Below are 13,164 nucleotides of genomic sequence, written 5' to 3' on the forward strand. Positions count from 1 at the left end.
AAAAAAGATCATTTTAGCTAATATTTTGAAATTTTTTTTTGAGCTACTGATACTGAGATTGTACTTATAGCAAAGCGTTTATCGCGACACAATAGAACAAAATTTTATCGCGAACCCTTTATGCAAATTTTTTATGGCGAATGTATTTGCGCTAAATTATAATCCTGCAAAACAATTTGAGAATGCATATTCTTTACAAAAAATATTCTTTATGACATATGTTCTTAAATCATAAGTGCAAAATTTTATAAGAGTATTTTGTTTATCATCAAAATAAACAAAAATTGGCTTAAATATGACCTTTATATGATGTGGTAAAATTACTAAAATATTTCTAATTATCATTTTTTTTAAAAACCAAATCTTTAAATTATTTTCTCGTATTATATCAACATCATTCCAAAATTCTTATATAATGTGAACGCCGATTTTAGAAACTTTCTTAGCCTATTTTCTTCATGAATTTCCAAATCTTAATATCATCTTTTATTGATCTGCTTGACATTATCTGGCATCATTGTAAGAAGCAAATATAATGACAATTATATGAAACATTGATGGTATGTAAATTTTAGTAGTAAATCGAAAATGTAACAATTCAAGAAAAAGAAGAAGGAAAAGTTTTCTAATTTTTACGTTATATTTTGTTTATATTTTACATTTTAGTTTTATTTATGTTATTTTGGAATGATTTTGATTAACTATATTATTTTAATAAATTAATTTGTGATCTTCAATTCTTGTTCATAATAATCACTTGTGTGTTCTAGACAACTGGTGCCTTATTTATGTACTATGGACCTAAAATTTCAGTCTAATTAACTCAAAATAGGAAATTCTAAAAAACAGGTGAGAGTGGATTTTTGAAATGACCATAGAACTTATGATAAAGAATAAAATGAATCAAGATAAAAAACAAATGTATCAATATCCAGGAAAATGGTTGCAGAAGAAACGGAAGAGCAAATTTTAGTAGCTATAGCAAGAATTACAAGAGATCGTTATCAGTACAAGAGATCGTTATTGCTAAAAGAAATTCGTTACAAATAAGTATAAGAGATCGTTAAAGAAATTCTTTACAAGAGATTGTTATCAGTACAAGAAATCGTTATCAAACAAGAGGTCGTTAAGATAAAAGAATTAGTTTCGTATAAAATATCTTAATTACAAGAAATCGTTATTGTTACAAGAGGTCGTTAAGATACGAGAAGTAGTTATCGTAAAGGGATCTTTATTACAAGAAATTGTTATATTTACAAGAAATTGTTATTGTTACAAGATTGGTACAGTTAGTATCGTTACAAAAGGTCAGTATCGTTCAAAAGAGCTTTATCGTTATAAGAGATCTTTATCGTTATAAGAGATTTTTATCGTAGACATTATGGGCAAAAGAAGTAGTCAGGAGTTTCTTTCGCAATAGATTGGGATAACTCAATGTCTAAGAATCAGTCATCATATATAGCTAGCTATCCTGTATTGGTAGTTCAGAATGAATTTAGGCGATTTAAGGGAAGGGGTGTCAAATATGTGTATTGAAAAAAAGGAAGTTATTTATAAAGAAACAATTAATTTGAATTTAAAATTTGTAGTAATTGTAATGGTAATTGAAAGGTTTAAATTTTAAGAAATTTAAATGACAATTATATGAAATAATTATTGATGGTATATAAATTTTAGTAGTATAAATAGTGAGATCGAAAATGTAATAATTCAAGAAATGGACAAGAAAAAGAAAAAGAAAAGGAAAAGGAAAATTTTATAATTTTTACGTTAAATTTTCATTTATATTTTACATTTTAGCTTTATTTATGTTATTTTAGATTAATTTTGATTAACTATATTATTTAATAAATTAATTTGTTGTTCATAATAATCACTTGTGGGTTTTAAACATAAACTATAAGATAATTTACACATAAATTAAAATACCTTTAGTAATATATCGCATCCCCATTTATTTTATTATAATAAATTTAAAAGCACGTAAAATAAATTAAAAATAAAAATAAAATGAAAAAATCTAACAAATCAAAAATCGAAAAATTATATATCATTGTTATAGTAATTATCAACCCCTTTTCACGAATAAAATAATCTCTAATTTACTTATTCAAATATTTTAAAAAAATCTTCTGATTGTCTATATTTTCCCAATAATAACATTCAAATTTACTAAAATAATAATTTTAATATAATACAAAATCGAAATTATTCTATTTACATTAAATATGTAAATTCTTTACAAATCTAATTCAACTATCCCAACAATAATAATATCGAATTTGATAATAATCAAACATATAAGAATACGTGATACGTGGTATAAACACATATACACTTTTGTTATATAAAATAGCTACGTTTGAACTCTCTTAAATCCCAATTAATTAGGTTAGGAAATTTGGGGGTAATCCTAGAGAGAAACCACCCACAATTTTTGGGCAGATTGAAGTTATCAGTGCACGGGGGCAAAGACCTTTACTTTACGATGGATAATACTTACAGATGTCGTTCAATTCAGAAATTCCACTTTTATTAAAAAATATACCATTTAAAAAATCTATAACTAGTATAAGATTAAAAATAAACCAATACATAACTTCTCAAGAAAGCAACCTGCAGCCCCGTCTAATGTATAGCTTTGAAAAAGAGGATAAAAACTTGAATAAATTTAAATAACAATATTTTTCCCGATATAAAAAAAAGAAATTGGTTTAAAGAACTTAGATGCGCGATTTGGCAAAAATAAATAAAAAGGATCTGCCAAAGAACCAAATTAAGTGATTGTGATGGGTTTCGACAATACATCGATGAAAAAATTCATTATAAAAAAATTCTTAACTGCGGATCAAGGTTGCCAAGTCAAAATTTTCAAATTGCGGGAGAAATTTGGATTGTGCGGGAGAAATATGAAAATTGCGGTAGAAAAAAAATTGCTAAAAAAATTTTTTCGCAGGCCTCGGCCTTCGGTCGGGATTTTGAATTGACTTATCCGCCTATTATTTTTTATAATTAGTTTATATAAATACAAAGTCGGTAACTATTTTTCAAAATAAAATAACATCTTGATTTATTAAAATAAATTTATAAAAACACCAACGATCTTTTTTAAATTAAAAGAATGTAAACAAGATAAAATTTTAATTTTACAATTAAAAATATATTTTAAGCGAATGTCCCGCAAAACGACCGATTGGAAATCTACCGTGTGTCTATAACATTATAGTGATAGGCACTTATTTATCACGTATCACGTTTAAATACATAATAAGGAGAAGGACTCCAAAAATAAAAAATAATACAGATGCAATTACAGTTGCGGTAATTGTAATCACTTATCTAGTAGTACAACATTCACAAAGATACTTATCATCACAATGTTGGTAGAATCTTTTACCCATAATAAATAAAAACTATACTTGTAGAACAAAAATGAGCAAGGCTATCATCAATGTTTTAGGACCTAAAGTCAATTCTTGACGTTTTGAAAGATGGGCATACATATGCAATTCTAACAGATTTAAAAACTATACTTGTAGAACAAAAATGAGCAAGGCTATCATCAATGTTTTAGGACCTAAAGTCAATTCTTGACGTTTTGAAAGATGGGCATACATATGCAATTCTAACAGATTCATTTAATAAGGAAATATTAAAATATTTCTCGTGATCCTCCGCTATTTCAACAAAATTAAGGTCGTTTCAATAAAACTATTAAATTTTTTCCCTCAAATAGTGAAAAATCAAAAGACATAGCTAACTAATGGTTAGCGATTCGAGATTATCAATAAATTGCATGTTAGCTTTCTGATCTGATAATGCCTCAGTGAATTTGGTAAAAACAGAATGTATTTACGGAGTCGAGTCAGCACAATGTTGGTTGCGATATGTTTCTAATAGCCGCTATCGATAGAATTTTAAAATTTTATAAACCTTTAAAAAAATATCTCTTAAATAAAAATTATAAAAGCTGTCCTAACATTTAAAAAATTTTTTTTAATAATGAATGGCAGGGGTATATTTAGGAATGATTTCACATATAGGAAATCTACTACATGCTGTTTATGTGCAGTTGCAATCAGAAGAATCTTAACTTCACAAAATTATGCTGCAGATGTGTTCATCTTTACAGTTAAAAATTGACAATAAATTTTATGGCGTCATTGCTAAAACTTAATTATATTTTATTTGAGATTAAAATAATAGAACTAAATGTTTACCGTCGTTATTGAGATATTTAAAATTCCTGGCATGACATATTATATATTTGTTTAACCATTAGCTCGGCCTCTAATGTTGTTAAAGCAATCCTTTTCCCAGGCAGTCCTCATCATGCTAAAAATGCGCTCGGATGAGGCATAAGAATGAGATAAGGAGAAGACATACTCGCATATTTTTTCCAAGCATGGGGATTTATCGTTATCACGAAAAAATTCTACCCTTTTCTCCTTTTCTTTTAGACCATTTAACTTTAACTATTTTGGCGAATCATAAAAAAAAATAGAATTACAATCTCCTCAAACAAGGCATCAATGTCTTTCTGTATTTTTAATATATTTATTAAATTATAAAACCATCAATTGATGGTTTCTGTTCCAAAGTCACAATATTTATATAATTGTAAATAGAGTTATTAAAATCAAATTTTGTAAATATTCTAAAATTGTCTTAATAAAAATATCTGCTTCATTTAAAAATGTATAATTAGAGTATTATTTGAACATAATATTTTTAGCAATAGCGCCATAAAATTTATTATGAATTTTTAACTGTAGAGATGAACAGAGCTGTAGCATGATTTTGTGAATCTTTATTAATAAAAAATATTCTGATTACAACTGAATATTAACTGCATTAAGTAGATTACCTACATGTGAAACTAATCCCAAATATGCTTCTGCCATTTTATATCCAAAAAATTTTTCGAAATTTTAGGACAGCTTTTAAAATCTTTATTTAAAAAGTATTTTTTTAAGGGTTTGTAAATTTTAAAATTTTATCGATGCAGGTATTAATGATAACTACCTGATAGGTACATATCGCAACAACTTACACCATTCCAAGTCAGACCACTCCACCAACTCTTTTAATTCATTAACTCTTTTAGTTGATGAACTAAATTCGTTAAAACATTTCATCACAATTATTTCGACATCCACAGATAGTACTTTCATTGCTTCTTGCAAGAATTAGCATATTGCATATACAGCCAATTGGTATTAATTCATTATTGTGCTGCCTTAATTCGGTAAATACACGGTTTTTGTCAAAATTTATATAAGCAAGTTCATTGTTAACCCTGAATCAGCTATATTTACATTATGTGGTTAGCTACATCGTTGGATTTTTCACTATCCGAGGAAAAAAATTTTAACAGTTTTATATTGAAATTTATTATTCTTGATGAAATAGCGAAGGTTCAAGGGAAGTGTTTTAATATTTCCCTTATTAGATGCATCTGTTAGAATTGCATATGGATGCCTATCTTTCAAATCGTCTAGAATTGACCTCTAGGATTCTGGTACTAAAACACTTGTGATAGTCTTGCTCATTTGTGTTCTAACACAAGTAAGGTTTGCACTTATATTGGAGACATTAAATATGAGAAAAAGATTCGACCAACATTGTAATGCTATAGCTCTATGATTGTTGAATTACATGATAAGTTTATATGATTTCCGCAGCTGTAGTTGCATCTGTATTATTTATTATTTTGGAGAATATTTTTGCATTGCAATCGATGTTGATATACGATATACTCCCCTGTACTAACATATATGAAGGAAATGATGTTGATTTATTATTGGATAAAAATAAAACAGGATAAAAAGAAATTTATAAACTAGACATGTTTTTCGAATAAATATTTAAAATTTATTTTAAAAATATAAAAATAATCAATTACTGTCTCTCAAAATTATTATTTTTATATTAAAAACATTAAAATATTATTTTGAAAAAATTGCGGGAGAAACTAAAAAATTGCGGTAGATTTTTGCTGGAGATTTCCAATTGTGGTAGTTTTGCGAGAGAGAGATGTCTACGTGTAAACTAAAAAATTGCGGGAGTCTCCCGCTGGGGGGAGACATGGCAACCCTGGTGTGGATACTTTGCCGTACTGTTGAATATGAAAAGGGCTTTCATCTTATGATATTGATTATGCAGATAAACAAACGAGTTTTGAGTAATTTGTCATATTCAATGTTCGTAAATATTAATGGGACCTTTCATCGAAATGAATTATGCTCCATATATCAAACATGGAAAAGGGATCATAGCGGAGGATTGAAATCTTTATAAATAAAAAGAATAAACGAAAAAATTATAGATATTTAAAAATTTATATTGATATTTATTTTAATTTGGTACATTATTTCAAAATATAATAGAAATAAAGAATTTATTCATATTTGTAATATAAAAAATCCCTTTTATATGTACTGTGGTTTTTAATATGGAAAAATCCCCTCAATTAGATAGGATTTGAGAGTCAGAGCCGTTGAAAAAAATTTTGGCTTCCAAACTTGACCCCCAGAAGAAATCTTTCGCCCCAAAAAATAACCCCCAAAAATGGCCCCCAAAAATTTTTCCTGCCATCCACATTTATAAAAAATTAGTTTATTTAATTTTAGTTACTAATAATTAAATCTTAATGAAAATACAAAACATTTTTTAGAAAAATATTATTTATTTAATTTATACAAATTAATAAACAAGAATATACTAATAAATATAGGTTATAAAAAATACATTCTATCGTTTCATATAATATAGAAAATTTCCACGTTTTTTGTTCCTCGTCAAAATGAAAAACCTCATCTTGAACATGGTAGGTCAGTGGACTGATAGTACACACCATTCTCTAAACTTAGAAGTAGAAGGAGTTGAAGGTAAATACGTTTGTTAAAGTTTTTAAATTAATGATCAATTTATTTATATTGACAACTTTTTTCCTTAAGCTTTTTAAACTATGATTTGTGACTCTAACTTGTGAGCATAAACTCTATAGAGTTCACAAAACCTTATATTATTATTTCATATAAGATAAGAAATAGAGACATTTATTATTAATACTATCATTTTAATATAGTAATTATTAAAATAAATAAATATGCTTATATTTCAAGATATGAATGAAGCTAATAATCTAGATCATGATCCTCGCTACTCTCAGGAGGAGGAAGATGGTAAATAATTTAAAATTTAATCCATATTTTCCTATATATAATTCATTATTACATTTTAATTTTGGTACAAATATTGAAAATGAAGAAGAGGTTCAATCATCTACAAGCTCAGTTCATTGTCAAGATGCAACTAGTAATTGATTTATAAATATAAAATATATTATTTTTTCCTTTAATTTTTCTATGACCTTTTTATCAATATTGATATGAAAAAAACAATCATATAAATAGACAATAATTCATAAGCTGGTGATGTTTCTCTAACTGGTTTTTAATACTGAATATCTATGATTTTACTGGTAAAATTTATTTGATAATGTTCATCAGAGTTGGGCACTACAATATAGCAAAAACTTGTGTCTTACTTAATACAGGATGATAGAGAATTTTGTATATGTTCATTTTTAGCATGTCCTTCATTCCTTTAAATTTGTCCATCCTGATGACCATTATATTTATGACCCTTTCCTTCCTTACAATTTATTAATTATAATATTTTAGTGCCAAAAAAATCTTCTAAGAATTTAAGTTCAATTCAAATCCCAAGTGCCCTTGGCCAGAATAAACCAAAGCAAATCAAATTAACTAATTACGTGAAAAAAGATATCCATGGAAGGCTAAGATCATTTCAAAAATCATGGTATATAGGTCGAGACTGGTTGGAGTACAGTAGAAGCTGATGCTGCTTTTTGTTTTCCATGTAGGAAATACTTGTGTAGCCCAAGTGATGAATTTGGACAAATGGGTTTCAGCTATTGGAAAAATACCTTAGCTGCAAAAAAGGGACTGCTAAAACATGAAAGCTCATAAGCTCATTTACATTCAATAACAATTTGGCATGATAAAAAGCGAAATATATATATAAGGATACTGAGATAACAACAATTTTGGTAAGCCAACAAATTGATCTTAATCGTTACTATCTTAAATCAATATTTGATTTGATGCTATTTCTTAGCATACTAGAGCTATCTTTTCGTGGAACTGGTTCTAGAAAAATTACTGATGCTGCAATAGATGAAAACATAATTTATTCATCTAGACTATTTGTGTAGCAATGATTTCATACTCCATCCAAAAAGATCCTGAATTAAATAAAAATATCAAATTAATACCCCAAATATACATCACCCCAGATTCAAAACCAAGTAATATTCTATTATGGCAGATATGGTGCTTGAACAATCTCAGATAAATATAACAAAGTGAGATGCCTTTTTTTTGTCTCAAGGCTGACGAGACAAAAGATGTATCAGGTTGTGAAACCTGAGCATAATTATTCGCTATATTTTTTATGGAGAAATCCAAGAAAATTTAATCATAATTATTAATATACAGTTTCTTTCTGCTGAAAGCATTACTGATTGCATTTTAAAGCAACTTAATGCGTTAAATATTAATTCAACGAATGTAATAAGCCAAGCATATGATGGTGTAAACATTATGTCTGGCCCAAATGGAAGGGTCCACACCCTGCTTCAAAAAAAAATTAATAAAAAAAGTTCCTTTTATACATTGCTACAACCACAAGTTGCATCTTGTGGTTCAAAATTGATACAATAATTTTGTTGTTATTTCTATTTTTTTTAATTTATCCAATGCATTGTATAATTTTTTTAAGAGTTTTAACGTATCCTGTAAATATACCAATGTCATAATATGTCATTTAAATATACAGGCCACATTTTTAATAGATTTTTAGACCAGAAGTGCACTGGTCATTTAGAAACATCTCGCATTATTTATGAGAATTTTGAGGCTATTGGCAAAGTATTATTTTACTTTTCCAATAGAACTCTTAATTCAGAGGTTTCCAATGATTCAATCGAAGCCTCTGGTCTTTTATCACAATGTGTTAATATAAATTACGTAATTAATATTAAAGCATGGTAATTATTTATTCCAAACAATTATAAGAAATTTATTTGTAAAAATAAGTAGACATATAGTTGATATTCCTCTATTATATAGAATTAGTTACAAAATACTAGGTAAAATTCTACTTTTACAGACATATTTGACAGTTAGAGAATATATTACAGTTAATAATTTAACAAATTTTACTAATCAATGCTCTTGATAATAAATATAGCAACAATTTGCATTCAATTATTTAACGCCATCTATTTATTTTAAGTAAAAAATGATATTAAAATTTAATCTTCATATTATTCATCCCACAATGTCTTTAAAAGATATTTTCTGATGTCCTTATCAATATTTTATAGTATTTGTAAAATATATAATTCGCTATATTGGTAAAAATTACATGATTGTCATATGAAAATTGATAAAATTAGATATACTCTAAATCTATGACATATAATATTCTACTGTTTGTATTGTGCTTTAATATTTTTATTTAATTTATGATTTAATTTTATCAATAGTTTTATAATTATATTTTACTTTTATTAAGATAAATAAATTAAAATTACCCACTTTATAAAAAATTATATTTGATATATTATATTATTTAATCATTTTATGGATCTATTATTAATAATTATATTACATTGTCTTAAGACTTATCTTTGGCTTATATTCCATTTGTTAAAAAAAAACATATTTGGTTCATTTTATATATTTATAAATTTATTTTCCCAAAAAGGTATAAATTATGATTAATAGTTTTATAAAAAAATATCAACTTTTATATTCTTTCTTTCAAATTATTGCTTAAGATATATGCATACATTTTTGAGGGTAAGTTGGAGGAGAACTAAGGGGTATTTTTTTTATCAGCTAAAAATGATATTTACAAAAAGTGAAAAATTTCTTAAGAAGGGAGGGGAATTTCCCCTTGCCCCCCCCCTGACTACGCCTATGATAACAATAGATCCACTAAATAAATATCTACAGTCAGTAGGCACTAATCTAGTGGATGCTAAAAATTGTATTGAATCCACGATCAATATCTTAAAAAAATAAAAGAAGAGATAATTCTTCTTATTTGATAAAAATTAAAGCTGAAAAACTTTTAGTAAATTTTAATCTAAACCCAAAAAAATCATCAAGGGTACGTAAAACGCCTTTAAATTTTCAAGATTTTTTAGTTGAGACAAATTACAATTTGATTGTGAAAAAGTCTCCAATTGGAGTGCTTTAAAAAAGAATTATTATGAAATTAGATTACTTTCTAAATCGCTTTATGGATAGATTTACAAAAGATGATTATAATTTGTTATCATGTTTTAATACTTTGTCCCCCCTTGATCCGTATTATTTTATATCAGATAAAATGGCTCCATTAGGGTCATTATTAAACTTAAATATTGAAACAGTACATCATGAAATGAAAGTAGCTAAAGTATTATTAACCAAAGAAGTTAAAGAAACACCTAATTTTGAAAATATCTTAAATATAAAGTATAAAAAAGATTCTCGCATTTAAAGAATTATATACACGCTACTAAGCAGGGTTGGGCAGTATCGCGGATATTTGTATCTAAGATACAAGATACTTTTGTATCTTGTATCTTGAATTTTTTAAAAATTTTGGAAAATATCTTGTATCCAGTATATAAGATATATATTATTTAAAAGTATTTGTATCTTAACCAACTTTGTATTCAAAAAGATACAGATACTTTAAAAAAATTTTATATTGGTTAATTTAAATAGTATTAAAAGTTAAAATGATATTATTTTAAGATTTAAATGAAAAATTTAATCAAAATTTAGATATTTTAAGATAATTTTAAGATAATTTTTGATATATGACATTGGTCGTCATATAGAAATTTGCTAACAATTAGAACTACCATATTTGAATCGTTTTATATCTGTCTATTTTAAAATTATGGAAGAAGAAAATAGAATAATATGTTTATCTTCGTCTTCAGATGATTAACCGAAAATTATAACAATAAATTTAAACTAAGCATACTTAATGGCAAATTTTTTAAAGTACTTCAAGATGATCATAATAAAGAAATTCATCGTGACTTTGGTATTGACGAAAGTTATAGCAACTGTTACAGATAATGGTCTAACTTTAAGAAAGCTTTCAAGGAGTTTGGATATTCTATGGAAGCTGTAGAGAATGACTTTGACATCAATGATGATGAATGTATAGAATTCGAAATCATTGTAAGTATTATTTAATACTTTAAAATTTATTAATATTGTAAATTTAGTAAAAAATATTCAAATAAAATTATTTATTTGTTTATTTAAGGGTCTAAAGAAGCCTCAATAACATTGCCTCAACACATTCGTTGTTTGTGCCATACGATAAGTCTAATTGCCACAACAGATGTCGAGAGAGCTATTAAGGATTCTCCTAACATTTCTAAAATTCATCATCCTGCAATAGCTAAATGTACTAAGCTATGGAATGCAAATAATAGGCCTAAAACTGCAGAACTTATCAAAGCAGTTTTAGTAAAACAATTAACCTTGTTGCACTAGATGGAATAGTTTGTATGATAGTCTTCATAGTTTATTAAAATTTAAAGGCGAACTTCATAAATTATGTCAAAAATTAGAATTTCCTAAATTAAGAGATATTGAAATTCAATATTTAGAAGAATATTGCAATATAATGGCCCCATTGGCTATAGCGATTGACAAAATACAGAGTGAAATCAACTGCTATTATGGAGAATCAGCTCCAATTTTAAATGTCGTTAAAAAAAATTACAAATTTAATTCAAACCAATCTACAATTTTGCAAACCATTAGCTATTGCCATAGAAAATTATTTAAAAAAAAGATTTAAAAATATATATGATTTTGATAACAATTTTAAAAGTGTATTTTTGGCAACTATTTCTCATGCCTATTTTAAAAATCGTTGGATTGATGGTGAAAAGGAAAAAAAATACCATCAGGATTTGTTATTACATGAAGTTTTAATTGTTTTTAAAAATAATATTGAAATTAATACTTCAACAAAATCTTCAATTGATGAAGATGATGATTACTTTTTTCTTATAAGTACCACATCCAATTCTAATAATTCAATAAATGATATTGAAATAGAGGTCCTAAATTATATGAAAGATGACAGGCGGATTATAAATATGTTAAATAGTTATAAATATATAAAAGAAATATTTATTAAATATAAAACAATATTACCCTCCTCAGCCCCCGTTGAAAGATTATTTAGCTTTGCTAATATGGTTAATAGACCAAATCGTCAAAGATTGAACTATAAATCATTTGAAAAATTAATAATATTAAAAAATAATGCTGATTTATGATGCTGATTTATTATTATTTACTAATTATATAATTATTAAATGGAATATCGCATTATTTTTTATAATAAATTTGTTATTTACTACAATTTATTTTAAAATTTTTTTTATAAATTTATATTATAGATAAGAAAATAAAGTTTATACATTTTGATTTTGATTATTTAAAGTTTTTTTAAAAAGTATCTTGTATCTTAGATACTTTTTTTTAAAAAAATACAAGTATCTTGTATCTTATATCTTATTGAAATTTTTCTAAAGTATCTAGTATCTTGTATCTTAAATACAAAATTTTATAAAGTATCTGTATCCGAATCCAATTTTCTGAAAATTTGCCCAACCCTGCTACTAAGCAGCTATTATCATTGGTGTGTCAACGGCTTCTTGTGAGGCCTCATTCTCTACACTACAGAAAGTTTTATCTAGCACTAGAGAGTGATCAAAGTAAGCAAAATTTAGTGTTGATGGCTTGTAAAAAAAGGTAACACAAAATTTATCTTTTAAATTATTTATGCTAAAATTTAAAAATCATCGTATTTTATATATTTATATTATAGTATTATATTATATTTATATTACAATTTCAAATTTTTATTAAAAATTGCTAAATATTTCTATGTAAGCTAAATTATTTGTTTTATTTTAAAAAAATAGTGCCCCCCCCCCCCCCCAACCCTCGGACCAGGAAATTCCTGGCTACGGCCCTGTTGAGAGTCCAAGTATAGTTTTGCTATTGACTTATAACATATATTACTATATGTTTTATCAAT

Source organism: Gordionus sp. m RMFG-2023, chromosome 2, assembly GCF_954871325.1.
Source record: "Gordionus sp. m RMFG-2023 chromosome 2, tfGorSpeb1-WG-v2, whole genome shotgun sequence".
In the NCBI taxonomy this organism is placed as follows: Eukaryota; Metazoa; Nematomorpha; class Gordioida; order Chordodea; family Parachordodidae; genus Gordionus; species Gordionus sp. m RMFG-2023.